Source organism: Jaculus jaculus, chromosome 6, assembly GCF_020740685.1.
Source record: "Jaculus jaculus isolate mJacJac1 chromosome 6, mJacJac1.mat.Y.cur, whole genome shotgun sequence".
Classification (NCBI taxonomy): Eukaryota; Metazoa; Chordata; class Mammalia; order Rodentia; family Dipodidae; genus Jaculus; species Jaculus jaculus.
In genome coordinates this window covers 58430148-58454037 of record NC_059107.1, presented here as the reverse complement: position 1 = coordinate 58454037, position 23890 = coordinate 58430148, and the positions used below count along the sequence as shown (strand labels likewise).

The 23890-nt window shown below is 45.1% G+C and overlaps 1 protein-coding gene across 3 annotated transcripts in view; it reads right to left on the bottom strand.

Annotated features, from left to right (window-relative positions):
* The window catches only part of Eva1a (eva-1 homolog A, regulator of programmed cell death), a 75093-nt gene extending 51801 nt beyond the window's left edge, over positions 1-23292 (bottom strand). For all 3 annotated transcript variants that reach the window (XM_045152578.1, XM_045152576.1, XM_045152577.1), the window contains exon 1: positions 22982-23292. The gene's annotated coding sequence lies outside the window, so the exon portion shown is untranslated. The remainder of the gene's footprint in view (positions 1-22981) is intronic.
* Positions 23293-23890: the final 598 nt, after the last annotated feature.

The following is a 23890-nucleotide window of genomic DNA, read 5'->3' as shown; positions in this document are numbered from 1 at the left end:
AACCCACGTTCCCATCACACTGGTCACAGAGTCCTATTCATTTTCACCTTGGAGCATGTCATAAATCATTTCTTTGTTCCTTTCTTAATCCTCCTGATTAATACACCAGCTCCTAATGGCTCTCCCTACTTCTGTGCTTTCCCAGTACTCAACAGAAAAGGGTTACCAGCCCTTAGTAACCCGATTTGTATGTAAGACAAAACTATGAACTGTGCTAGTTGACTTAGCTAGTATCCTTCCACTCCAGTGTGCAGCGAAACTCAACCCTTGCTCAAATACCATGTTCACACTATCAAGAATACCATTACTCCCTTTTCACATATATTTATCCTTCAATATTCTTCTTAAATTTCTTTTCCTTTCATTAGTTTCCAGAACTGCCTTTTCTGTTTGTCAGGCACTTCTTAGAGCTGCCCTGGTGCTGTATACTTTCTATCCCTCCAATAAAAGCATGTCATATATCATGACTAGGCAGTGAATACCTCTGTCTCCTTTCATAGACACCCCTAATCTAAACTGTCTTCTCCCTCTTTGCCTCCTAGACTACCTTACTCTTATCTGATGTAGCACTTACCATAGTTTGCTAGTGTATATTAATTTGTGTATTTATTTCTTCAAAACCTGTCCTCTAACAACTGTGAAATCTGAGAACTAAGATTATTGGAATTACCACCACCTTACCATCATTTGGCCTAGAACAAGCTTTGTATCATTAGTTCAACTTTTTGTATAGGGACTGGGGATACAGTTCAGAAAAGTGCTTGCCTAGCATGCACAAGACTCTAGGTTTGATCCCCAGCACTGCATTAACAGGATGTGGTCCAAGGCCAGCCTGAAGAACATGAGACCCTGTCTCCAAAATCTTTGTTTTTGAATTTCATCTGGTCTTCCCAAGATTCCCTGAACACCAGCTCTATTTCAGCTACAAGATGAAGGAAACTATCATAAACTGGGAATACCTACCAAATTGCAGGCACACTTGTGTGTGCTGTTGGGAAAGGCCTTCATAGAATGAAGAAGGTGGGTACGGAACAGCTTCAGCAGATGATAAAAGTTCTCCTTAGAGAAGATAAGGGTTAAAAGCCTTTCTAGCATTGAAGATCTGAATATGTTTACAATCCAAAGGCATAGCAATCCACTTTAAAAAGCCCGAGGTTGAGACTTCACTGGCAGCAAACACTTTCACCTTGACAAAGCAGCTTACAAAAATTCTTTCCCACTTCTAAGGACTTGAGAAAATGGAAAGACCTCCCATGCTCCTGGATACGCAGATTTAACATTGTGAAGATGACAATCCTTCCAAAGGCAGTATATAGATTTAATGCAATTCCAATTAAAATCCCTACAGTGTTCTTCAGAGATAGAAAAAATAATCTCAAAGTTCATATGGAAAGGGAGAAGGCCTCCAATATCCAAACATATCCTCAGCAAAAGAAAAACCTCTGGTGGCATCACCATATCTGATCTAAAGCTATATTACAAAGCTATAGTAATAAAAACAGCATGGTATTGGCATAAAAACTGGAGTATAGACCAATGGAATAGACTTGAGGACCTGGACTTTGGGTCAAGTAACTATAGCTACTTGATATTCGACAAAGGCCCAAACAATACAGGCTGAAGAAAAAGACAGCATCTTCAACAAATGGTGCTGGACAAACTGGATAACCACATGCAGGAAACTGAAACTTGATCCACACATTTCACAATGCACTACACTCAAATCCAAATGGATCAAAGACCTCAATATAAGACCAGAAACTTGAATACTACTGGAAGAAAATTTAGTAAGTACTTTCCATGATATAGGAATGGAAAGACTTCCTGAACAAAACCCCAGTAGCTCACGATCTTAAACAGTCACTCAACCAATGGGATCACATGAAGCTAAAGAGTTTCTTCACAGACAAGCATACAATAAGCAAAGCCAATAGATTACCCACAGAATGGGAGAAAATATTTGCAGGTCATCCACCTGATAGAGGCCTAATCTCTAGAATCTACAAAGAACTCAAAAATCTAAACAGTAAGAAGTCAAACACCCCACTCACAAAATGGGGCAAAGAGCTGAACAGGCAGTTCACAGAGGAATAAATACAGATGGCAAACACACACCTAAGAAAATGTTCATCATCCTTAATCATCAGAGAAATGCAAATTAAAACAACTATGAGATTCCACCTTACCCCAATAAGGATAGCAAACATCAAAAAATCAAATGAAAATAAATGCTGGCGAGGATATGGAGAAGTAGGAACACTCATCCACTGTTGGTGGGAATGTAGGATGGTACAACCACTTTGGAAAGCAATATGGAGACTCCTGAGAAAGCTTACTATAGAGGTACCAACAGACCCAGTTATTCCCTTACTGGGCATCTACCCTAAAACCTTCAAACCACAGGCCAGAGAGATTTGCTCAACCATGTTTGTAGCGGCTCAATTCGTAATAGCTAAGAGCTGGAATCAATCCAGATGTCCATCACTAGAAGAATGGATAACTAAGATGTGGTATATCTACACAACAGAATTCTACACAGTAGTAAGAAAAAATGACACAAAGAAATTTGAGGAAAAATGGGTGAACCTGGAACAGATCATCCTCAGTGAACTTACCCAATCACAGAAAAAAAAAAAAAAAAAAAAATCACCACATGGTCTCACTCATCTACAGCACCTAACCTGAATCTACCCAAGATACCTTACATACCCAGCAAGCATCTCATGGACTAGACACTAGGATGGATGGGGAGGGAGGGGAGGGCATAGAAGGGGTGGGAAACATTAATTTAGACCTAAACAGCAATGGTACCATAAAATTCTACTTCCTAAAAGGCAGACCAAATGGTTGAACCCTCACCAGGCCCTTATAGGAAACACCTAAACCACAAGACACTGGAGAGGGGAGGATCAATCTAACCTAAACCTTCTACATCTTCCCTCCCTCCCTCTCCCTCTCCCTCTCTCTCTCTCTCCCCTCCCTAACTCTTGTATTAACTCTTGTATTGTTAGATTCTTCCTCATTTTCTTAGTGGGCACTGACCTGAAACCCCCACTACCAGCATGGAGCTATCATCCACAATGAGCTTTTGATCAGAGAAACCTACAAGGTTTCCTAAAAGAATGGCAGATTTCTGTCAGAGTACTTGATGACCCACCAAAGGTTAGTGGTAAGACCCTATTGCTGAAGACACCATATGCAGCTGACATGTAAAATGGAACGGCATGGCTGGAAGACAGGAGAGAGTCAGTCCCCAGACAGTCAGCATGTCTAGTGCCAGAAGGTGCTACATGGGTGACTGGGGGAAATAACCAATATCTCTCCAAGCAACTCATGGTCTAACCTACTTAGCAACAAATAACCAGTTGTGATGCCCACACAAGTGCAATAGTGGAACCCAGCATGGTGGGGAACCAACTGCTCTTGATTTGGCTAACTGATCCCCTCAGTGGTATGAGACACATAGCTGGAGCTGGGAAACAAGTCAGAATCATATCCAAACATAAACCCTCTCTCCAATATCAAGCTATCATAAATCATGGGCTACAAGAGGGTCTATACCTATTAAACTCTCTATAAAAAAAAAAGTAAGGATTATTTCATTTGTCCTGGAACTAACTTACTCTCTATTGGAGAATCTGCTTCTCTTTTTCAGATAGATGCAGATCCTAAGGAGAGAGCCACCCCATTATACCTCAAAATGGCCCCAGCTGAAACTAAGGAAAATTAGCGAAAAAGCAAGGGTGATGTTTTCCTGATAAACCAGATACCAGCACAAGGGGAAAGGAGACCAAAACAGAGACAAATCAATTCCTACCAAATCAGAGAGCCAGAGCCTCAGAGGCCCCCAACACCTCATCACTGAAGCAGACCAAAAATGAACCCAACATGGCTCAGGGAAATTTTGCGGAAGTGGGGGCGGAAAGAATGTCAGAGCCACATGTTGGGTCAGGATATGCAAAGACATTTATTGTACCAATAACTGTGGACTAACTCCACAATGCATGACCCATATACCTCAACAAGGAGGGGCAAATGGGGAGGGGGTAGGTCATGGATGAGCCTAATAATGGTACCAAACTGCCTGTATTTGCTGAATAGAAAACTAATTAAAAAAAAATTGTCCCCACTTCTAATAATGAAGTTAAAATGAATTGTGTCAACTTATAGAAAACATAAAACTACCTATAATGGATGCTTTTTAGAATTATTTTTGTTTATGGATCTGATCAAATGTAGATCTTCTAAGTCTAATCTCCCCAAGAAACTACAATATTTCTTCAGTGTTTGCTTATATACAGCTCATTCTCTGCAGCTAATTAAGCTGAAAATAAAGTCTGAAACAAAGGTTAAGTTCTTTGCCTAATATAAAGGTTTTGAGAATAGCTGTGTGTAGTAGTTACTTTACTAGTTGCTGTGACCAAATTCCTGGGCAGAAGCAGCGTAAGCAGAGAAAATGGCTTATTCTGGCTGCCAGCTTCTAGGGCATCCATTCCGCCATGGCAGTAAGAGCATGGCAGCAGGAGCTGGCCACACTGCAGCCAGAAAGCAGAGCATAAGCAGGAGGCAAAGCTGGGCTATAGGACCTGAAGGCTCACCTTCCAGTGACCCACTCCCTTCAGCAGAGTTCCACTTCCTGGAGGTTCCACAACTCTCCCAGTCAGTACCACCAGCTGGAGACCAATGTTCAAACGTTCAAATGCATGAATGTGGTACATTTCACATTCAAACTACAACAGGTTGAATGACTAAGAATTGCTTTTCCTAATGAACCCAATGCACAGGATATCAAGATGATAAGATGTCAGTGCTGTTCCTTTTTGAGCACTCTAGATATTGCCTCCCAGATTCTCTTGACATACTTCAGTATAGAAAGTTGAATAGGTGTCTCAGGGATAGCTTGGCTGTGGATCGGAAGCATGTTACCAGTCCTCTGCACTCACTCTTGAAATCCGTGGAACATATATCCAGGTTTTTCTCATGACAGAAAACTCAGACCATAGAATTGGACTAAAGCCACATAAAGGAATATGCATCTTCATGGAGCCAACATTCCTGCTGTTGCAGTCAGGTTCTCATTGCTGGCAGAAAACACCTGACCAAGAGCAGAACAGCTTGTGGGAATAAAAGGCTTTATTTTGGCTTACAGACTCTAGGGGAAGTTCCATAATGGCAGGGGGAAATGATGACATGAGCAAAGGGTGGACATCTCCTTCTCGCCAACATCAAGTGGACAACAGCAACAGGAGAGTGTGTCAAACACTGGCAAGAGGAAGCTGGCTATAACACCCATAAACCCGCCCCCAAAAATACACTGTCCAGGAGGCTCTGATTCCCAAGTTGCCACCAGCTAAGGAGCCAGAAATCAGAACAAGTACATTTATGGGGGACACCTAAAGCCAACCACCACATTTGCCTAGCCATACCCTCCTGAATCAGGATGGTGGAATAAACAATCTGCAAATCTTCCTGCTGCTGCTAGGGGTCCTTTGTATATTACACCTATACTTACATGCCTGGGTGACCCCCAGCACTGCAAAACCAGGCATGGCTATGCATGCCAGTATTCCTGTCACTCAGGAGTTATAAGCACCTGCCCACATCCCAATAACTGGGCTGCAGAGGATGGGAACAGGAAGATCCATTTTCAGTTCTTAGGATGTCCCTCTAGGACCAAGGCAACCTCAACACTTGAAACGTGAGTTTGAAAGATGCTGTGTTCATACTTCCTGATGTGTGAGGGCTCAGTCAAGCAAATAATTCAACAGAATTGTTGCTTTATGTGGGGAAACACACACACACACACACACACACACACACACACACACACATACACAATCCTGAGGTGTTTCCGGGGTCACCTTTCAGACTCAGGACAGCACCTCTCTGTGAGAGTCCCATCCACAAAGACCCTCTGTGAGGTGTGTGTGTTTCACGGAGATGTTTCCAAAAGGCCAAGATGCCATTTCAACCATGGCATATTTATGAGATTGGAAGCAAAATCCTAACTCTAGCCCTGAGCCTCAGGGATGTCAGTGCCAGAAGTCAAAGGCAAAGATGAATTTTTTGTTGAAGTCAGGCTTTAACCCTCCATGTTCTCTGCTTATGGTTGAGTAAAAGAGTCCTAGGCACTAAAGATCAGAAGATTGTCTTTGTCCCAGGATAAGCAAATTATTACAGATAGCCTGTTGAAACTGCATTCCCTATACCTGGTAAGAAAGCATTTATAAGGAAATGATAATGTTCTTCATTATGTAGAACTTAAATAGCAGCAGTCAAATCATCCAGGGTCATTCAGAGAGGTGGCTGATACCCTGCAAGCCTCCTCACAATATTCTTCTATTTCATACAAGGAAAAAGTAGCCCTACTTTCTTCCATACATTCGCCTTCATCCACACCACCTTTCCTCCAGCTTGGACCAGCTATCTGGTGTGTTCCCACAACTTCCACTGTGCTCTAGGGCCCCCCCTCATCCTCAAGGTGTCATGCCACTGTCACTCTCACCTCCCTGGCAACTACTCAGCAGATGCTACCTCCCCACACAGGACAAGGTGTTTGGCTCAGACTTTTCTGAAGGTAAACCCAGTGGATGGTATGTTGTGCATGAACTTGATCATGTCTGGATTCAACAAATGGTGACTCATCATTGGCATTGAGAAAGTTTCTCCAGTCCACCTATAAAAGACTGAATGGGAGCTGGAGAGATGGCTTAGTGGTTAAGCGCTTGTCTGTGAAGCCTAAGGACCCCAGTTCAAGGCTGAAACCACGTTAGCCAGATGCACAAGGGGGCGCACACATCTGGAACTTGTTTGCAGTAGCTGAAGGCCCTGGAGTGCCCATTCTCTCTCCTTCTCTCTATCTGCCTCTTTCTATGTCTGTCACTCTCAAATAAATAAATAATTTTTTTTTTAAAAGACTGAATGGTGGAAACACTTGTGCATGGCTTCCTTAATGATGTGCCACTATGCATGTGCCTGCCAACCAGAACACAGGAAGAAATATTAAATACCTTTGTGGAGAAGAAAGTGAAGGAGCACAGATGCTTTTTCCAGTGCGCACACACTGACGATTGCTCTGCAGAGCCTCCGTGTGTTTCACCCTCCCTGAGTACATACTGTGGTCTCCTCTCTAGACTGGTGCCGCTACTAGGTGCTTGCAACCCTCATCTTCTCTCTTTTCTAGCTTCCACAGAAGTTAGAAATATGTGTCTGTGCTTAGTAACTGCATTCCTTTGTCTTCCTTTTGCGCATCAACTCACTGACCTTATAAATTCCCCTCACCAAGTCATCAATAGCTTCCAAATCCATGGACATTCCAGTGCATGTGGACCTGAACTCGTTCTGAGGCTATGGATCCCTCCTTCCTGGGAACACTTCTCTCCCACATCCCAGTCTCCCATTCCCATCTGCCTCTCTGCACATCTCACCCCAACATTGCCTTCATTGAATTTTCTTTTCTTACCAAGAACTCCATGTCACACACTAGTAACCCCATTCTCAGAGCAGGCTGCCATTGGAAGTCCTGGCTCTGCCATTGACAGCTGGGTGGGCAGGTTTTTATCACCTCTGTCTCTGTTTGCTTAGCTATAAAATAGGTACATTATAGAGTTCTCCCTGGTGTTGATTATTAAGAGGATTAACACTCATAAAGTTTTGTAATGTACAGTGCACATTTAAGCATTGTCCAGGGTTGGGGATGTACCCAGTTGGTAGAGTGCTTGCCTAGCATGAAAGTCCTAGGTTTGATGTCCAGTACTGCATAAACCTGGCATAGTGGCCACGTCTATGATCCCAGTGCTCACACCAGAGGCAAATGCAGGAAGACCAGGAGTTCAAGGTCATCCTTGGCTACATAGTGAGTTTGAAGCCAGCTTGGGCTACATGAGCTCCTGTCTCAAAGAAAATAAAAGAAAAGCACTATTCACTATGGTCCTCTTCCCACACTCTCCCTGTTCAAATGTTGCTCAGCCTGACTCCATTGCCTCTTTTAAAGCTGGCTCATGAATCTTCATTAAGACCTCTCTCCTGAATGCCAAACTCATGAAACTATCTGCCCTCAGACACCTCTCTGCAGCTGTCCTTGAGGCTTCCAATTTGGCAAGTCTGAAACAACTCACCACTCCCTCCTGCTACACTGAACCCTCCCTTCCCCCACTCCACCCCCTCCATCACCTTTCCCCATGAATGGTCCCTCTATCCTTCCCCTGGCTGCCCAGGCCAAGATGCCCTAGTCATCCTCTGCTCTTGCCCTTCCCTTACTCCCCCATCCAGTCAGTCACCAGAATGAGTTGATCTTATTGCCAAAGTATTTCTTGAGTCTGTGCCCAATTCTCCACCCCATTACCAGTGTGCTAGTTAGAACCTCATTATTTCTCACCTGGATGATAATAAGAAACCACATTGAAAGTAATACTGGCCACTAGTATCACATATCAATTAGGGATGAAACATCATAGTAAGCATGTCATGGATTTCATCATAGTAACCCTGGCCACCAACCATAGCATCCATGAGTCAGGAATTAAGAGTCCCTGTTTTCAAAGAGGAACACTTCTACACTGTTGGGGGGAATGTAGCAGACTACATTGTGGAAATCAGTGTGGAGGTTCCTGAGACGGCTAAAAATAATTTACCATATGACCCAGCTATACCACTCTTAGGCATATAGCTTACTACCTTAGAGATACTTGCACATCCATGTTTATTGCTGCTCTATTCACAATAGCTAGGAAATGGAACCCAGCCTAGATGTCCCTCAACTAAAGAGTGGATAATGAAGATGTGTACAATTATAAAATGGAGTTTATTCAGTGGTAAAGAAAAATGAAATTATTAAATTTTCAGGAAAAATGGATGGATCTAGAAAGGATTATAGTAAGTGAGGTATCCCAGGCCCAGAAAACAAAATGCTGTATGTTCTCTCTCATAAGAGGATCCTGGCTACAAATGTTCAGACTTGTATGTGAGTTAGAGAAAAGGTTAGTAGCAGAGGCCAGTAAGCTATAATGGGGCTATAAGGGAGGGAGGAGAGAGGAGGACTTAAGGGGATGGCATTGTATACATGTAAATAGAAGAACAGATTACTTGGGAGTAGAAAGGCCTAAATGAGATCAGGGGAAGAGATTGAATAAAGGAAAGGTAGGGGGAAGGTTAATAAAAATCTAAGAGGGTATGAATAAATCATATGGAAACCTACTTTTTTGGACAATGACACATTCAGAAGCCATAGATTGTTACTAGAAAGTTTTCAGTGCCCAGAATAGGATAACTCCCAGTGAGTTGTTGGCCAGGGAGGTACCTGACACCCCCAAAACATTACAGGCCATTGCTGAGGCACCAGTAATAGATGGTAAGACCCTATTGCTGAAGATTCCGCATGCTTGGGCTGCAAGGTCACTGAGAATCTGGCTGGAGCTGAGCTGAAACCCTCCTCCCTGTAGACCAGCTGACAGAAAGCAGGTAAAAGCTATGCTGCATGTAGCTCCATGGGAGGGACTGAAGTCATCATTGGAGATGAACAACAGTGGATATTGCAAGCCTTAAGTTTGGCCAGGTAGGCCAAATGAGCATGAACTTGTTCTGAGGCTAAGGAGCCAGCAGGTGCAATAGTAGCATGTCTGTTATGGGGGAAAGCAACCTCTCTCTAATTGGACTGGAGGCATGCTCCACAGGAAGAAATGCATGCCTGATACTGAAAAACCTATGATGGGGAAAGTCATGAGCCTTAGGGGTATAATGCCTGCTGGTGTCTGGCTAAATGCATATATACTATGCTCACCAAGCTGCCTGGTAAGTACGTCTCTTAATGTTCAAACCCATATATTAGTGCTACTCTCACTTTTCATTAGAGAAGCTTCTCTTTTCACATGGTGGTGACCTCTGGGATGATGTCAGGGTCCATTGCAGAAGAGGTGGATAAAAGAATGTAAGAACCAACAGAAGGATAGGACTCCTTACAATGCACTCTTCCAGACACAAAATGACCTGGATATTCATGACCTCACAGTGCCTGGGACTACCTACACAAGACCATTATAATAGGAGGAAATATGATGACATAAAAATAAGAGAGACTGATAGACAGAGGGAGGGGATATGGAGAGTGGAGTTGTGAATGGGAAAGTGGGGGAGATTATCATAGTTTATTGTTTATAATTATGGAAGTTGTCAATAATAAAAAAAATTAAAAAGAATGCCTGCTTTTAGGAACACAGTCTCATTCACTATCTAGCCAAAGTAACACAGAGGTGTTGTAGAACAGGAAAGTAAACTGAGATATGTCTGGCCCCAGGCTTTTTACACTGTGCCCCACAACACACACACACACACACACACACACACACACTGCAAAGGCATCCTGACTGGTTTTCTGACATCATTTTCTTCTTCAGTGTCTTTTCCATTGCCAGACAAGTCTATCATTCAGTGAAGCTGGTCCTGGTCTCTCCTCTCAGAAACCATGCCAATTCCTCAGTGCCTTCCAAGTGAAACTCAGAGTCTTCAGTGAAATCATTACTGATGGGGTTATTTTGTGCTTGCTTTCTCTCTCTCTTCTCTCTTTCTCCTTCTGTCTTTCTCTTCTTCAGGTTACAGTCTCAGCCTTTCTAAGGCATGTCTTCTTGGATCCTCTGCTTTCCAAGCCTGGTTGAGGCGGTGTCCCTCCCAAGTACTCAATGTGTTCTGTCACTGCCTCTAGCACTACATTTTAGGACAATGCAAGTGTAATAGATTGGGTGTGTCTCCTAGAACTCATGGGTTGGACACCTAATCCTCAATGTCACATGTTAATGGTATTTGCAGGTGGGGCATTTGAGAGGTAATTAGGATAAGATAATATCATAATAAAGTCCCCAGCTCACATGACTTTATAAGAACAATAGCTTGCTTATTGTGCCTGGCCATATGATGCCCTCCCCAGTATCATGATCTAGTAGGAAGGTTCTCACTAGATCCCAAGCTGGACTTATAGAACTATAAAGTAAGTAAACCTCTTTTCTTTTTTAAAAAATGTTTTATTTATGTGTTTATCAGAGACAGAGAGAGAGAGACAGAGAGAGAGAGAGAGAGAGAGAGAGAGAGAGAGAGAGAGAGAGAGGGAGGGAAAGAGGCAGAGAGAGAGAATGGGCATGCCAGGACCTCCAGCCACTGCAAACAAACTCTAGATCCATTCATCACCTTGTGCTTATGTGGGTACTGGGGAATTGAACCTGGGTCCTTAGTCCTCAACAGGCAAGTGCCTTAACTGCTAAGCCATCTCTGAAGTCCTATATCTCTTTTCTTTATAAAATTCCCAGTCTGTGCCAGGTGTGATGGTATGTGCCTCTAATCCCAGCAATCAGGAGGCAGAGGTCTGAAGCCAGCCTGGGACTATAGAGTGAGTTCCAGGTCAGCTTGGCCTGGAATAAAACCTTATCTCAAAAAACAAACAAACAAACAAACAAAAAACCCAGTCCATGGTATTCAGCTATGGCCGCAGAAAACAGTCTAAGAAGACATTCATTGAATGGGTATCTGCTATAAAGTTCAAGTTCATGGTACACCGTGGGGATTTAGGAATTAACAAGGCATATTCCCTACTTTCAAAGAAGCTACTTTAGTGAGAAAGATGAACAGTAAGAAGCGCTCTTGCTCCTGAACCCATCTGTTTTTGCACTGAACTGCTGAGTTCCTGAGACAAAAAGGACATCTTGTCCACTTTTGTCCTTAAAGCCTAAAGTGACACCTGTTTTGTAATGGTGTCAGTAAACAGTGACAGGTTGAGCTGAGCAGTTATGCTGAGGTCACCAAGCCATCTCTGTAAGCCCAAAGTATCCTGCACTTTCATACATGTCTTTTCTAGACTAAATGTCTGTCTTAAGTGGTTGATTTCTGAACTGTCGTGAGGTTCTTGAAGAATGTTGGAGATTGCTCAAGCCAACTATTTCTGCCAGGCAGAACTTACTCAATGAGAGGTGGAGGGACCATGTTATTAAGACCAGCAAGTGGCAATGCCAAGTCCCTTCCAATGGTCAAGCTGCTCTCCCATGAGTTCATGGTAGTATTTCAGGGCAACAAGGAAGTTGTCAAAGGATGCTGAGCCAAAGAGCATGCAGGACAGGGGACCTAAATAACACAAATCTTCCCAAAGAGACCTCACCTTCCTCTTCCTGCAGGCTGCTGTGGGCCTGTCCTGTCTTGACAAGATGAGTAATAGGACAAAAGTCAGTATTTGTGTAGGTTAGGGAAAACAACCTTAGTGGGCCCTTGCAGCAATAAGATATCCTGAAGTCCGTTCCCTGAGGGAACTGACCTTCAGTGTCCCTCAGAGTGACAGACCAGAGCAGGCAGGGCACTCAGAGCAGGTGTTCTGGAAAAAAAGCCTCCTTTCCTCACTGGTTTACTATGGCCACTCTGCTGAGGTGTACTTCCTCCTCCTCTCAGTGCTGAGGACAAAGTGCAGACTGCCTCAAGGAACAAGGAGGGGCAAGAGAAGGAAGAGCGGAGCTGAACCCCTAGCAAGCAGAGAGCTTCTAACTGCTCTGGTCACCACAGACTCAGAAGCCCAGCAGAGGAGAGGAGAAGAGAGAAAAGGGGAGAAGTGGCTGCTCCCACCCTACCAAGCAGCACACACTACCTTCCTTTATGAAAACAGATCTTTAAAAACTCTTTGATGATCAGACTTTGTCTTGAAACTGTCTGGGGCATGGAGGGAGGGCTCAGAGTTGGTGGCCAGTACCTGCTACTGCGTCTGCCTTTTAGCTGGGGATGTGGCCATTTCCCCCTTAACTCCCCAACTCAGAGAGTAGCTGTGAGGATCAATGGGACAAACACACTGAAATAAAGCTTCAGTACAGGGCCTGGCACCTATGCCAGGGGTTATTGTAATAGCTACCCATTAGGAGGCCCCCTAACATGGGACTCCTTTCTCTGGGGAAGGAAATAAGATCCTATGTCTACCCCCTGAGCCCTATCTGAACTGTGTCTTTCTCTGTCCATATTTGCAACTTGTCCTCACATGGCCAGTGACACTTATCCACTGTGTTGTGCGGCGGTCTTCCTGGCCCTCCCCCACAGTGAGGCTGCAACATCTTGAAGGTAGAGAGTGTGGCTACTGTGCTAGGGTTTTCAGTCACTCATCTCCCCAAAAGTGCCTCTGAGGCAGGAAATGTAGCTCACCAGGTAAAATGTTTGTCTTACACGCATGAGAGTTTGATCCTCAGGGCCTATGTGAGGAAAAAAAAAAAAAAAAAAAACCCGCAGTGCATGGTTGCAATCCCAGCACTGAGGAGGCAGATGTGAAATCCATGAAGCTTTCTGAGCAACTTGGCAAGCTCCTGCCAGTAATAGCCTCTGTCTCACAAAAAGTGGATGGCACCCCAGGTTGTTGCTGGCTCCCACATGCATGAGTACACACATGCGCGCACACCCACACTCACACACACAAAGGGCCTCTGTCCGCAGCAGTCACTCACTAAGGACTGTACAGCCAAATGCCGGCATGGACTGTAGAAGCATCTCCATGAATTATCCAACCAGTAAGCATGCATGCCCATCATCTGCAGGAGCTTTCTGCTCTAAGTGCTCATAAAAGGCTTGGGGACCCCCAGGACCAGGAATTGGAACCAGGAAGTGTGTCAGCCCTGATAACTACTGACTTGCTGGATCACAGGCTGGGTTTTTATATAAAACAGACCTAAATATCAAAATTCAGTCTCTTATATTGCCCAATCTCTTATATTGTGTGGTTTTGTCTGTCTAGCCCCTCCCTCCCTTTGCTCTTGTCTCCCTCTCTAAGCCTGGAGAACCTGAGCAATTCATACAGGTTTTTGGATGCTCTAAAGGCAATTGTTCTAAAGCCTAGACTCTAGGGCCATCCACACAGTTTATCAGCCAGGGCTTTGAAAGAAAACAAAACAGCCACGCATAGCCAACTGAGCTCAGTTTTGTTTTGACTGTAGTTTCTTTGCTTACTGGAGACAGTGTCCCTCTCTCCCCCCACCCACCCCAGACTCTAGTCCCACTGCCCCAGGAAGAAACAAAACCAGCAGAGATAGGAGGCAGGGCCACCATTCAAAGAGCTCTGCACACCTGGGCTGTAAATGCCCACTCCATTGTCTCTGGCAGTAGGAGACTGATAGCTGCAGTGCTGGAAAGTCAGTCACCACCCCAGGCACACCTCCAGGCTCCTAGACTCCACTATATCCTTTAAATATCTGTCAGGCCCTTGTACACGTGTTTCCCTTTGATCTCCCAGCTGCCCACAAACCCAGAAATACCTTTCTCACTCTTCATGCACAATAGACTCCTTCCATTGAATGTCCAGTTCTCTCATTTTACTGAACATACTCTGAGAACCAGTTCACATATCCTAGACAACATTGGCCATCTCCTTCATCTCTGTATCTCTGGCACTGAGCTACACATTGTCCCTGCATTCTTAGTCCACACTAACACTTCAAGTTTCCAGCAGTGTTCTAGTGTTAAGGGCCACTGTGAATGAGCTAGGATTTTAAGCTGTGAAACTGTAATCTAGAACCCACTGTCACACATAACACACACAGGTCAGCAAACCTGGTTCTCCAGTACCCTGTATGACAATTAAATTACCTTAACAAATTTTACCCTTAATACATAAATATTTCCGGGATGAGGAGATGACCAAGTTAGGTAAAATGCTTTCTGCAAAGGCAGGCATGAGAAGCTGAATTCAGATCCCCACTGCCTAAGTAAAAGCCAGGTGTGCTGGTATTCCCCTGATACCCTCAGGGCATCCCTGGGGCTCACTGGCTAGCTGAGTCAGCAGAATCAGGTAAGCTCCACATTCAATCACAGACTCCATCACAAAAAGTAAGGTGGAGGACCCTGCTGAAGACACCATATGCTTCAATTGCAGGGCTGTAAGAAATCATGCTGGAAGCCTCCTCCCTGCTGGCTACTATCAGAGTACTAGAAAGTGTTATGTGGCCACTGGAAGAGAAAAGTCATCAACAGCTTTACCCAGCTGTGGATTCTGCAAGCTACACAATTAACCAGCCGGGCATGATGGGCCCTCTGGTACAAGAGTGGCATGACTAGGGATCAATTACTCTCTAAATGGACTTGAGGCCCACTCCATGGATGGGAACCATGGCTGGTACTGAAAACCTAGTCAAAAGCCTATGGCTTAGAAGGTCAAGCTGGGCATGGTGGTGCAAACCTTTAATCCTGGCACTCAGGAGGCAGAGCTAGAAAGGATCACTGTGAGTTCAAGGCCACCCTGAGACTACATAGTGAATTCCAGGTCAGCCCGGGTTACAGCAAGATCTTACCTCAAAAAATAAAAAAAATAAATAAATAACCTGAAAGCAAAACAAAACAAAAGCCTATGGCTTGGTAGGTCAGGAGGGAAGTTACTACTGTTAAATGGCTAAATGGATATGTTGTGCCTATCATATTGCCCTTTAAAGATTTAATTTAAATATAGCTAAATATTTACATTTACCCAAAAGTGAGAGTAGTATTAATATATGGGTATGAACATTAATTATAGGACAGCTTAGTGAGCATAGTACATGCATTTAATCAGACAAAAACAGGTATTACACTCCTAGAGCTCATAACCCTAGTTAGTGCTGCTCCTACTTTGGTCAGAGAAGTTTCTTTATGCAGTTGGCAGTGACTACTGGGGAGACTGAGAACTCATCAAAGTGTGAGAATCAGTAACTGTGGAGTGCTCAGCACTAAATGAGACATCCTTATCATGTCCTCCAAGACTTAGGGAACACTGTGGAAGAGAGAATGGAAAGAATGTAAGAGTCAGAGAATGGGGAAGAATGCTTTGGAATGCTGACTTCCAGGAACAAAGTAGTCATTGCAATTATGACCTCTTAGTGATTGGAAAAAAGACAAAGTATAAGAGGGACTACTTGAAAAACAAGAAGGGTTCGGTGGAAGAGAAATGAGGAGGGGCTGCAAAAACAGGTAATCGGAGGGGATTATGATCAAAATACATTATATACATGCATGAAAATTGTCAGTTAAGAAGACACCCAGGGGCTGGAGAGATTACTCAGTGGTTAAAAGCACTTTCTTGCAAAGCCTAGTGTCCCAGGTTCAATTCCACAGTTCTCACATAAATCCAGATGCACAAAGTAGTACATGTGTCTGCAGTTTGTTTGCAGTGGCACGAGGCCCTTGCAGGCCCATTCTCTTTCTCTCTCTCTCTGGTTGCAAGTAATATTTTAATTTTTCAATTAAAAGGACACCCAGGAGCTGGGGAGATTGCTCAGTGGTTAAGGCATTTGTTTGAAAAGCCTGATAAACCAGGCTCAATTCCCCAGTTTCCAAATAAAGTCAGATGCACAAAGTGGTACATGCATCTAGAATTTGTTCGCAGTGGCACAATTCCCTGGCAGGCCCCTTCTCTTCTCTTCTCTTCTCTTCTCTTCTCTTCTCTTCTCTTCTCTTCTCTTCTCTTCTCTTCTCTTCTCCTCTCTTCTCCTCTCTTCTCCTCTCTTCTCCTCTCTTCTCCTCTCTTCTCCTCTCTTCTCCTCTCTTCTCCTCTCTTCTCCTCTCTTCTCCTCTCTTCTCCTCTCTTCTCCTCTCTTCTCTCTTCTCCTCTCTTCTCCTCTCTTCTCCCCTCCCCTCTCCCCTCCCCTCCCCTCTCCCCTCCCCTCCCCTCCCCTCTCCTCTCCTCTCCTCTCCTTCTCTCTCTTCCCTTCCTCTCCCCTCCCCTCTCCTCCCTCTCTCTCTCTCTCCTCTTTCTCTCATTGCAAATAAATAAGTTTTTACAATTGTCAATTGAAAAGACATTCAAGCAGAAAATTTTCAGTGCCAGGGATGGGTTACCTTCCAGTGAGTTGTTGTCAGAAAGGTTACTGATGCCCCCAATTATAGGACATTGCCAAGGCTCTTGATTTCCTGCCAGAAATAGATGGTAAGATCCTATTGCTGAATACAGGCTTGGGCTGCAAGATCACTGAGAAATCAAGCTGGAGCTGAGCTGAACACCTCCTCCCTATGCACCAGCTGATGGAAAGCTGGGAAAAGCTGCACTGCATGCAGCCCTATAAAAGAGAGAAGTCATCATTGGTTTAATAAAAAAAAATTAAAAAAAAAAAAACAGTGGACACAGCAAAAGCCTATGGTGAGGGAAGTCATGAACCCTAGGAGTGGAATGCCTGCTCTTGTCTGGCTAAATGCATATATTATGCTCTTCACACTGCCCTGTAAGCACTTGTCTTAACATCCATACCTATATATTAATGCTACTCTCACTTTTCGTTGAAGAAGCTTCTCTTTTAAGATGTCAGTGACTTCTGGGATGACTCAAAAGGCACCATAGTGCTGAGAAGAAGTGACAGAGGAGTGTTCAGCACTGAAACATCTCTATCACACCTTCCAAGGCTCAGGGTCCATTGTGGAAGAGGTGGCGGAAAGAACATAAGAGCCAAAGGAGGGCTAGAGAGATGGCTTAGCGATTAAGTGCTTGCCTATGAAGCCTAAGGACCCCAGTTCAAGGCTCAATTCCTCAGGACCCACGTTAGCCAGATGCACAAGGGGGCGCATGCGTCTGGAGTTTGTTTGCAGTGGCCAGAAGCCCTGGCATGCCCATTCTCTGTCTCTCTCTCTCTCCCTCTGCCTCTTTCTCTCTCTGTCACTCTCAAGTTAGTAAAGGAAAAAAATAAAAAATACAAAAAGAGCCAAAGGAAGGGTAGGACAGCTTACAATGCAATTGTTCAGACAGAAATTGGCCTTGATGTCCATGACCTAATAGTGTCTAGCACCACCTTCACAAGACCCTCACAGGAGGAGGAGAAGATGATGACATTAAAATAAAAGACAATAATTTAAAAGAGAGAGGGAGAGGATATGATGGACAATGGATTTGTGAAGGGGAAAGTGGGGGAGAGGAGGGAATTATGGTTTATTGTCTATAATTATAGAAGTTTTCAATTTAAAAGTTTTTTTTTAAAGATATCCAAGGGCTGGAGAGATGGTTCAGTGGTTAAAGGTGCTTGCTTGCAATACTTGCTGAGCTCAGTTCACTTCCCCAATCACCCTCATACAGACTTCTGCAAGAAGTGGCACAAGGGCTGGAGAGATGGCTTAGTAGTCAGGATGTTTGCCCTAAAAGCCAAAGGATCCAGGTTTGATTTACCAGGACCTATGTAAGCCAGATGCACAAAGTGGCACATGCATCTGGAGTTCATTTGCAGTGGCTAGATGCCTTGGTGTGCTTATATACTCTCTTTCTCTTCCTCTCTCTGCCTCTTTCTCTCTCAAATAAATAAATAAAAATAAAAATATATTTTTTAAAAGGGTAGTGGATTTAAAAAGAAAAAGTGGCACAAGCCATTTGTAGTGGCAAGAGAAACTGGCGTGCCTATACAGACAGACAGACATGTACACACAAAAATTATAAGTAAATAAAACATATAATTTTAAAGACATTCAAGGCCAGGCATGGTGGCACATGCCTGTAGTTCCAGCACTCTGGAAGCTGAGGCAAAAGAATTGCTATGAGTTTGAGGCCAGCTTGCAGCTACAGAATGAGTTCCAGGTCAGCCTGGATTAAAGTGAGATTCTACCTTTAAAGAAAAACAAGAGGTGGAGTGTGATAAGGGAAGATACTTGGTGTTGACTTCTGTTCTACATATGCATGCACACATGTCCACCCACATGAAGACTACACACACACACATGCACATGTAAAAGAAATAAATAAATTTCCCTTGTAATACTTGGAGAGAAGGCATACTCTGTCACATCCTGCACTTTATGGGGTTGTTAACTACACCCCACTACTCCATCCCCAAAGAGTGAATGCTCTTCAGGCCCTAACTAGACACATTTAAGCACCATTTAGCATTAAAGCCAGTGTGACTGAGAGTCACTCCAGTGGCCTGTCCCTCTGTGGCTACCAGCAAAGCAAGCAGTAAAGAATGACAAGTGGGAAATGTTCAAGAATGGTGTAGTCTTATATCAGAAGTATGGTACAAGTAAACAACTCAACAGACTTAGGCTCTCAGTAATGCATTCAGTAAACCTCAGCTCACATTCACTAAACATTTACTTTCTGCCTGGCCCTGGACTAAATCCTTTACCTGCAAAGTGTAAAGAGTGTGTGTTCTGAAATCCAGATATCAGTATGAATGCTGGCCTAGACAGTAATGAGCTCGGTAAATTTGAGCAAACTTCTTAGCTTCTGCATGCCTTCGTTTCTTTGTCTGAAAAGTAGAGCAAGCTCAGTACTAAAATAGTAAAGGCTGGGAGATTGCTCAATGGGTAAAATGCTTGCTATACAAGCCTGTGGACTTGAGTTTGGATTGCTCACATAGAAGTCAGGCTTTGTGCCATGAGCTTATATTCCCAGTGTTGGGGAAGCAGAAACAAGAGGATCTCAGGGTCTTTCTGACTAGTTGGTCTAGCCAAATAGGTGAGCTGTAGTTCACTGTGAGACCCTGTTTCTAAAAATAAGGTAGAGGGGCTGGAGAGATGGATTAGTGGTTAAGTGCTTGCCTTTGAAGCCTAAGGACCCTGGTTCAATGCTCAATTCCCCAGAACCCACATAAGCTAGATGCATAAGGTGGTGCATGCATCTGGAGTTCATTTGCAGTGGTCTAAGGCCCTGGCACGCCCATTCTCTCTGTGTCTATCTGCCTTTTTCTCTCTCTACCTGTCTGTTATTTTCAAATAAATAAAAATAAACAAATAAAACAATTTTAAAAGTAAGGTAGAGGATTGGGAGATGGCTCAGTCAATAAAGTACTTACTGTGTGAATACCTGAGTTCAGGTCTCTAGATACCATTTGAAAATCCAGACACTGCAGCAAGTGTATATAATCCTGGTGTACCTAAGGCACAGTGGGAGGCAAACACAAGAATCTCCCAGAAGCTTGCTGGCCAGCCAGCCTGGTGAATGCAGTCATGACCCTATCTGAAAACCAGGTAGAAGGTGTTGACCCACATCACAGATTGTCTCTGACCTCCCCACACATACAGTGACATGTACATGCCCCCTCCCCATGCACCAACGCACAATATAAAGAGTGACTAAGGAGAACATCCAGTGTTGATCTCTAGCATCCACACACGAATGAACATACACACATGCACACCACACACACATGCACACCACACACACATGTATACATGCACAATAAAAGAGACATAAGGATAAGGAGAGCCAGAACTCATAGAAGGCTAAGCTTAAATCACAACATGACATGGCGCAGGTTTTACCAATAAGACTTTAAATGCTCAAGTTCATGGAGTTTACAAGTGGACTTGAACTCGATAGTGGCACCAAAGCCTACAAACTGAAGCAGGATTGTAAGAACACCCTGTGTGAGGTTCTGTGTGTGGATATCAGTGGCAAGGTGACATAGAGATTCTTCCATGGCACAGTAAATTCAAGAAAAGGGATATTGAAAAATAAAAAAAGTGGTCTGGGTGGGGCAGTAGAAAGCAAGAGAGCTGTTACAAGAACTGAGAAAAATGACCTGAGCTCTGATTTTCAGCAACTACATAAGGGTATTGGAAAGGCAGAGACAGGAGAATGCCTCGGTTGGTGAGCTTTAGGTTCAATAAGAGATCCTGTCTTAAAAACTAAGGTGGAGCTGGGCATGGTGATGCACGCCTTTAATCCCAGCACTCAGGAGGCAGAGGTAGGATGATTGTTGTGAGTTCAAGGCCACCCTGAGACTACAGAGTGAATTCCAGGTCAGCCTAAGCTAGAGTGAGACCCTACCTCAAAAAAACAAAAACAAACAAACAAACAAAAAAAAACTAAGGTGGAGGGGGCTGGAGAGATGGCTTAGTGGTGAAAGCATTTGCCTGCAAAGTCTAAATTCAATTCCCCAGTATCCATGTACGCCAGATGCACAAAGGGATGTGTGTGTCTGAGGTTTGATTGCGTTGGTTGGAGGCCCTGAAACACCCATTCTCTCTATCTTTATCTGCCCCTCTCTAAAATAAATAAAGAAATTAAAAATGAAACTAAGGTAGAGAGCAACTGAAGAAGACACTTGCCATAGATCTCTGGCCTATACATGCATGACCACACACCTGCATACATCCCCCCCACCTACACATGCACATACATAACAGAACACACCCCAACACACATACACATATGAAGAGTTGTGAATTATGGTTCTCTGTGAACTGATAAATCAAGCCATAGCCTCAATCTAAGCACTAGTAACATCTTGGGATTATTTAATATTCCATTGTGGAACCGGAACTGTCTTACAAACCATCAGATATTTAGCACTATCTCTGGCCTCTATCTCTACCAAATGAACACCACCTTTCCCCACTTACATGCTGGTGGCTAAACAGACCTGCAGACATGACCAAATACCTCTTAGAAAAACCAAATCCCTAGTTTAGAACTATTTCTCTAACTCTCACCATCCTTAGTTTTGTTGATTTCAGTTTTGGTTTTTGGCTTGTTGAGAATGAAATCCAAACTGGCTTCCTATTCACTATGTAGCTGAAGATGACCTTGAACTCCTGGTTCACCTGCCTTCACCTCTGGAATGCTAGGGTTACAGGTATGCACCACGTCGGGATCATCCCTACTTTTCAGAGGAGAGCACACAGCCACAAAGAGGCATCACTCCCTACTCATAGCCCGGTCTGGCCTCCTCACAGCAGATTTGACCTCAAGCTAGCCTTCTGTGGCAGAATTACAGTTGTAGTGACATGTAGGGGCTGAAAGTGTGACATTAAAAGGAGGAAACTGAGCTAGGGAGATGCCAGTGAATAAAATGCTTGATTGAACCCCAAGAGCTCACATAAAACCCACACTGTAGTTGATTTCTGTATTCTCAGCCTGTCTTGGGAGGGGGCGGGCAGAGATTGGAGAATAGCCCAGAAACTTGGGCCTGGTAGCCTGGCTGACTTGACAGTCAACAACAGAGGGTCTGCCTCAAGCAAGGTAGAAGGCAAGGACCAACACGAAGCTGTCCTCTGACTTCAACACACACACACACACACACACACACACACACACCAAAAATAAAAAGGTAGAAACTCTAAGTTCACTATGGTTTCTGCACTGAGCTGCAGTGACAGTGGGCACAAAACAAACAGTTTGGATTTGAACAGAATCATGTATTGACTATAAAAGGAAAAGGCCTGGCCTCCTGAAGTATGAGCGGCAGGAGGCGGGCGGGGGGGGTGTTCCTCAGAACAGCGTTTTTGCGCTGGACTTGAGGTGCGCAGTAACAGACCTTGGGATCCGCGTCCTCCACCTGAGGCCCTTCCCTAAGTGTGTGGCTGCTGCATCTCTCACCATTTCCTTTTGCCCATTTGTAAAACAGGGACAGGAATCCCTGTCACCGGATTGATGGAGCTCAAGCGCTTACTTGAAAGCGACCCAATGAGCTTGGTCCTCCTCTCCTTCAGAACTTTCCTCATTCTCTCCACGCCGCATATCGAGTCCCAACACCACAGCCACACAGTCCAGTTATTGGGAACCCAAATGAGCGTTGCAGGGCTGGCAGAGCATCCCACTGAGGCTTTAGGGGGCGCCAACAGACTTTCACTGGGCAAGCCACCCGGATTTCGGGTCATGGGGAGAGGCTAGGTGAAGAGGTTGCTGTATGAACCCGGCGAGCTCAATGGCTACGAAAGAAACTCAGTTTGCACCAGGCAGATCCGGGTGAACCAGCCCTGGGCCAGGAAGCGGCCCGTGTCGCGGTCAGTCCCCAAGGCAGGGCAGTCGAGTGGCGTCCCACTCGGAAAGCGCGCGAGCTCCGCGCTCCGAAGCCGCAGTAGCGGGGCGCCAGGGCGGCTGGATCCCGCCCCGCCCGGGTGGGCGGTAAGAGTCTGAGACGGACGTCCCCGGAGCCCGGGAGGAACCAGGGACAAAAAGAGAACGCGCTGGGGGCGCGAGCTCCGCGGGACCCGTCTACACCTGGACTGAACTCGCCAACAAAGCGGCGGCGGCGGCTCGGAGGCGCGCGGGGTGTCCCCAGGCGTCCCGCGCCCCGACGCACCAGGGCAAGCTTACCTTCGCAGGACCGCGGGCGCGCACTGCCGGGGATGCGCTCCGGTGCACGGGGCCGAGTCCTGATCCCGAGAGGAGTGGAGCGGATCGCCGGGGAAACACCACGAGTGCAGCTCTGGGGTCGCGGTTCTCGGGTAGTAATCGAAGCAGCCCACCGGGATCGGGACTGTGCTGGAACGTGGAGTCCCGGTCCGGGAGCTCACGGGTGGCCGCGCCGAGTTCCGCAAACTCTGGAGGAGTCCGAGTCCGTGGGAGGAAAAGGTTGTCTCATTTCCTTCGTTCCCCCCTCCTCCGCCCCGGGCTCCGGACCTGCCCTCCCCGAGCCCTCCCCGAGCCCGCCCCGAGCCCCGGCCCATGTGGGCGCTGCGAGACTAGAAGCCAAACCCGAGCTACGGCGGCTGGGCGCCTCCCTCCCTTCCTCCCTCCCTCCGCGCCAAGTTTGTTCTCGCTCCCAACTCCAGCCTGGCCCCTGGCCACGAGGTGCCCCATCAGCGATCCCGCTGCGGATCTCCAAATCCGTGTCCTGGTTCACCCAATGTCATCCTGTCTCTGGGCTGCGCTGAGCCTGTATTAAAAAAACCCCAAAACCAGACAGGAAATAATCACTTACTTATCTTTGTCGACTTGTTTGTTTCTAAGTACAGAATTTAAAGCTTGATGCCTAATCTCGAAAGAATGTTCATTTTTGTGGAAAAGACAGCCTCTGAGACCTTTGGACTTGTCTCTCTTTTGAGTATGAGGTTTTGTTAAATTCAACAAGTATTCATTAATAAACACAGAGTTAGGTACTGGGAATGCTGAAACGAATTCAAAGAGTAGCATCCTGTTTCGATACAGTGGTCACAGGTGGTTAGTAGGTAAAGAAAAGGACCAGTGTCTTAAGACATGGTCAAGAAGAGCTTTCTATGGAAT